Source organism: Aplysia californica, unplaced genomic scaffold (genome assembly GCF_000002075.1).
Source record: "Aplysia californica isolate F4 #8 unplaced genomic scaffold, AplCal3.0 scaffold00527, whole genome shotgun sequence".
Taxonomy (NCBI): Eukaryota; Metazoa; Mollusca; class Gastropoda; order Aplysiida; family Aplysiidae; genus Aplysia; species Aplysia californica.
In genome coordinates this window covers 325,046-331,255 of record NW_004797797.1, presented here as the reverse complement: position 1 = coordinate 331,255, position 6,210 = coordinate 325,046, and positions in this window count along the sequence as shown.

The window sequence follows — 6,210 nt, the reverse complement described above, 5'->3', positions numbered from 1 at the left end:
ATAATAGTAATTATTAAAAATCATAATAATAACAACAATAATATCAATAATTCAGTGACAATAAAGCAAAATGAAGCGTGATACTAATAAAAAGACGCTGTTCGTCATATGCAATATTACACAAAATAATAATACTGCTACTGCAGCAGACCCATTCACAACAACAACATCAACAATAACATCAGCAACAACTGCAACGGCTATAGTGATAACAGCAGCAACAACATTTGAAACAGCAACAAGATTAGAAACAACAACAACAATAATAGTAGAAAAGACAACATTAGAAACAACAACAACAATAATTGTAGAAACGACAACAACATTAGAAACAACAACAACAACAATAATTGTAGAAACGACAACAACATTAGAAACAACAACAACAACAATAATTGTAGAAACGACAACAACATTAGAAACAACAACAACAACAATAATTGTAGAAACGACAACAACATTAGAAACAACATCAACATTAGAAACAAAAAAAGGAGGAGAGACCAGGACGATAGATGTTCGATAGGAAAGAAGGAGCAAACCACACCAGAGCACCCGCCAACCACCCACTCCGGTTGCCTAACCACTAGCAGCAACGAGACTAGCAACAATTCAAAAACAGCACCCCCCCCCCTGCTAAAACCCCACAACAAACAAACAAAACAATAATTAGCTATTTATGCTTACAAACGAGCAATATAATTGTGAGGTAGCGTGATAGAATCAGGCTCTCGTCAATTTTTGGGCATGTAGATTTATTGGTATCATCTTAAAGCTTGTTCACTTGTATTTATTTGGTTGAAAAAATATCCTTTTGTCTTGAATATAAGTCGAGATATTTGTGAATGAAGGAGGTGGGGGTCATCTGTTTTCCAGTTGTAAAATTCGTGAGAAAATGGCCGCCAAAGATGAGTTATTTCCTTAGTCCGTGGTAACTGAAAATTTACTTATTTTGTGCCTTTAATCAACGTTTTTCAGAAAAATCCACACAGAAATGAGTTCTTTAATGGGCATGAAAGGTGCTTAGCCAGAAAACAAAATTTTGATAAAATTCACAAACCTGCGAAAAAGTGCAAGTTTCTTCACTTTGATTATTTTGACGAGAGCCTGATTCCACCACGCTGCCTCACAATTATATTCGTGCTCAGAGCCAGCATTGTGCTCATATACAGGGAGTCAAAAAGTAATGCAAGTTGTTCGTTATTTTGCACAACTTAGCATCTAATTATATGACATTCAGCTCACAGGTACTTGCACATGTACTCTTGAACCCAAAAAGTTAAAATGTAAGTTTCTTTAATTGTTGCCTGAATGACGTCACATCAAAATGGCTGCCCCCTTGAGGGTCTGTCGGAGGCTAAGAGCTGTGACTGACTTTTTTGTTTTAGAAGGAGAAAACATCTGTAACATCAAAAAGAGACTAAAAAGTCTTTACAAGGACCAAGCTCTATATTTTGACAATGTATATAAATGGGTTAGACGTTTGAGCAATTGACCGGAAGAAAAGGAAGAGGTGCCCATGTGCTTGTCTGGCAAGAATAGTCCCGAAGAATTAGCTGGAAACATCATGGCAACCGTGCTTAGGGACATTCATAGAGTGCTTCTCAAAAAAATTTTCACCACGAGGAACAATTGTAAATTCTGAAGCCTACATTGAAACACCGAAACGACTGAAATCGAGAATTCGACGAGTCAGACCATATTTGAAAATGGAAAGTGTTTTTTCCACCATGACAATGCTCGCTTGCAAACGAATACCAAAACAAGGGAGACAATCACCCCGTTTGATGGAAAACACTGCCAAATCCAGCTAATTTTCCTGATTTGGCACCTTCAGATTTCTACCTGTTCAGTCCTCAAAAAGAATCATAGAGAGTTGAACTCTATGGAAACGATGGAGAAATCAAGACTGCTGTACCCCCAAAGACTAACCTGCTCAGCTTTACAAAGCAGGCATATGTGGACTTAGTAAAAGGTGGACAGTGGCTATTGAACAAAATGGAGACTATGTTGAGAAATAGAAATCTGATCCTCAGATGTTCCCCTTCAATTTGAGGTGTGATAGATGCCAGTGCGTTCTTTTTTTGTTTAATTTATAAACGAACGTGCATTACTTTTTGACTCTACCTCGTATTTGGTCGCCTTTAAGGTACACCACGGGAAATATTCAGGGCAAAAAATACGATGTTCGGTAAAATTATTGACTTTTAGCTTAATATCGGATTGGCTACTTCAACGTATTGGGAATAGATCTGAAGTGTTACTTTTACCAAGAACACATTTTTGAAACACGCTGTCAAATCATTTTATTAGCTACCCCCTCTTTCAAATTACATGCAAATTTTAGAAGCAAGTAAAGAAAATTTTTGCTTAGTTGATCCGTTGATTTTCTACCCTGACTGTCAAAACAATCTAGTAGATCTTCTGCTAACGAGTTCAGCGCGGAGGTCAGACTGAACTTTCGTCGAGTCAAGGACACACGCTTCGGTTTATTTATAGCTGCAACGTGTTTCCCATGAGTACAGAAAGCTTTCAATCCCAGGATGCAACATCTGCGTGTTTTGTCACCCGCGCACAACTTACACATCTCCGGGTTTTCGTAAGCTACTGTCACTTGAAAAAGAGGAAGAATAACTGAAATTCTTCTGCTTGAAACAATGTTTTTAACTGATATACTGAGCAGGTAAGAGTATATTTCATTCACTGGTGTTTTGTTGTGAACTTATAGAGCCTAATACGATAGTAAGTCGTAATTTCAGCTGCTTGCTGACCTACGGTCTAAGTTAGTGTGAGTCTAGTAATGGCCTACTAAAACTAGGATTAGGACACACTACATTTGCTTGGGCTGGCTTGTTTTACGAACAGCATTGGCAATGTTCAGTAGTTCATTTCATGAGCAGAATGTTGAAATTACTATAGTTTAGGGAGAACTGATGAGGAGTATGAGCAAGTTTTGGAATGGAGGTGTGTACATTTTCGGAACAAGTAGCCTTGTCACGGTGCGAAAGCTGTGAGTTTGTGGACTACTTGCAAAGCCACATGATCTTTATTATTTTATCGATCTAGTAAAGCAGGTAAGATTTTAACCACATAAAGCCATATTCCCTCACTTTTACAGTCTTCAGTGGTCGTGCATAATTCTCTTTTCTCTAGGATTTGACTATGCTTAGTTAGTTTGGGGCTAGTAATTGATTCTGGCCTATTTCTATAGCCAGTTTGAAGTTCCCAGTTTTCCTCCCGTACCGGTATATCATAGATTTAGCTATCATTGTGACAGGGAAAAATAAATTTTAGAATAAAACCTGAAAATCTTCAGTTCCAGACTTTAGACACAACTTGTGTGCTCTGTTTTGAACGTATATTAAATTACAAGTGTTAAACTGCTGCTAATCTGGGTTAAATCGTGAATATAGATTCTATAGGCCCTACGATTACAATTTTTATTTATCGTGCTATAATCTTACACAGTAGTTCAATAGTAACATTCGGCATTTATTTATAATGTGGTCCTATATTGAACTATATTTTAATTTACTCCTTTACACCACAATTCATGGTGATCGCACCCATTTCCTTCTTATTCTATTCTGTATTGTGGGGTTTTTTTTGGTGGAGGGAGGTGGGAGTTTGGAAAAAGGGGGGGGGGGGGGGGGACAATCAAATTAATAGCAAAACAATATTCAAGAAATATGTAGATATATACCATATTAATATTTTGTAATGAGTGCTCTCAGTTTGCTTGAGGTACTCTAACATTGGTGCCATATTAAGACACATTACGTAGTTGTGATTTGTTGCCAAATTTTTTTCGCTCTTGCTGCTTTTTTGTTTTGTTTTACCAACAAATTGGTAATTCACTAATTCGCTTGTGTATTTTTCCAGCTTTGCTAATCTGTGAAGGCCCAGCTGACAACTGATTAGTTTGACTCATGACTGTAAATCCACAAGCCTGAATGTCAGGTCAACTACAGTGGCCCGTCTAGGTAAAGAGAGCAAAGATGGCACATGGGATTGCTCACTCCAGTACAAGATGAGGAACACCTCACTCACTGGTGATGGAGATTCAAAATAATTCCCACTGTATTGGCCCTCAACCTCTATGATTCCATACTCATAAAGGAGGTGGTGTGTGACAACCATGTGGCAAAAGAGTAAGTCAAAATTGATTTTGATTCTTACGTGTCATGAGAAATCAGAGTGATTTATTTGGGATACCCGATAACTCTCTCAGAAAAACGCCTCACTTATACTTAGGCTATACTTATAGAGTGATTAGTTCATTGAAAACAATGTCTTATTCAATTTAAGTTAAGAGAAGTAAAAAGCAAACAATAACTGCTCTTTTATTTATACTGATTTGATTCAGATTATATTTAGATTACAGATTAGTCCTAGTATTAGTGTGAGAGATAGTTCCCCCCTTCCCCTCCATTTAAACTGGCCCTGTGTAATGAAGGGGTTAATGCCCATCGTCTTGTAGGCTCGTGCTTCATGCATTCACTCACTCTCAGACTCAGAGAGGTGTGTGCAGTGCAAGGGGTACACAGTTGCTGAGTCGCTGGTGTGTAGTGTGCACTGTAGACTGTGTACGCGGCACCTCTGGTGGCCAAGAGTGAAGGGGTTGTGGGGAAAATTAACATTTGTAGGCTTCATTTCAGGTAGGGGGCAAATAGTAACCTAGGTTTATAAAGGCATTCCTTTTTGTTCATTGGCAAAGCAAAATCTGATAGGAAGCTGGGTTAGTAAAACAGGGTGGCAGTTTTGCAAGGTTTGAGTGTATATTATATTCTGCTTTCTTGTCCTGTTTGGGCTTTTGTTAAAAATGAAATTGGACTCTTTTCAGCTGAATTCTTGTGCTTGGGGTCTGCATAAATAACTTCCTGGTGCTTATAGAGTGTTAAATGTGTTTTTAGTCTGCAATTACAATTTTGCCATGGAATCTTTGAATGCGATACCAGCTTCTGACTGCCGAGGATAATACAACACCTAAGTCCTTATTCTTACGGGTCTTTTCCAGATTTTTGTTCTCTTCTATTCTTTTAAAACCAGGAGGAGATTGGATGTCTCCAGTCGTATTACACAAAACCTCTGAGGCTGTTCAACTCTTTCCACTGCTAATGTAAGAAGCAGTAGTGGCCACGTTGTTGCACATCACCAGCACAGATGGAGACCCACATCATGACAGATGGCCACCTATTGGTGAAAACAACTGGTGCTTTTACAGTATAACAATATAGACAGGTCAAACACAGAAGACTCAAAATGAGGCATCTGTAGAACTGTGCCTGCGGTCACGTTTTTTCCCCTCTTTATCTTTTAAAAATATTCTTCGAACTACAGATCCCTCGAACTACGCTGCCTCGAACTACTGAGGCCAGTTCCAACGAATTCGAGCTATCTGTGTTATACTGTACTTTTACAAAAGGCAATACATTCAAGGAAGCACAGCACCATCACACAAGGGAAGGCTTTCTACCCACCTCAAACCCCCTCATTTGTGAAGTCTGTGCACCACAGATGAGCTAATGAGGATCAAGTATGTGCCTGGCGTGACACAAAAATAGAATGGGAGTTTCCATAAGTTCACACCTGGTTGAAGGGCCCTAAGACAGTCTTTGTGACCAAACCAAGAGTAGAAGCAGCTTTTGCTATCACTACTGCAGACTGGAAGTTGGGGGCCCTCAGCACCCTGACGTTTAAGCCGTTTCTGAAGTTGCAGGTCTGAGCCCAAACCATGGACAGTGGCATCAGAAGGGACTACAGGCAAATATAAATGGCAGAGACTGGAATAGAGGGTGTACCTTAGAAACACAGGAAAGGAACCATCTTTTTGAGAAGGTAAATTGGACTGGCAGACGTCTCTACTGCCCAGGAAGAGGGATTGACTAGGAATAAAGAAGTCCTTCTGCACTTTATGGCTTTGTTTTCCTCTTTTGGCAACATGGAGTTGCATGTTTTTGACAAATTTCCTTTATTTTCTTTTTTTCAGTTAATACTACCACTAAATTGACACCTCTGTTGCATCACTACCTACTGTATTTTGGGTCGGCTTTTTACTTAAAATTAGATATAAACGAATTAGGTACATTGACAAATGATTAATTGTTTTTGTACAATCAATTCAATTCATGCTACTATCTGTTTCGCTTAGAAAGTTGTAACAAAAAACGATAACATTTAAAGGGTATGGATTGCGGCCCAGACTCTCAT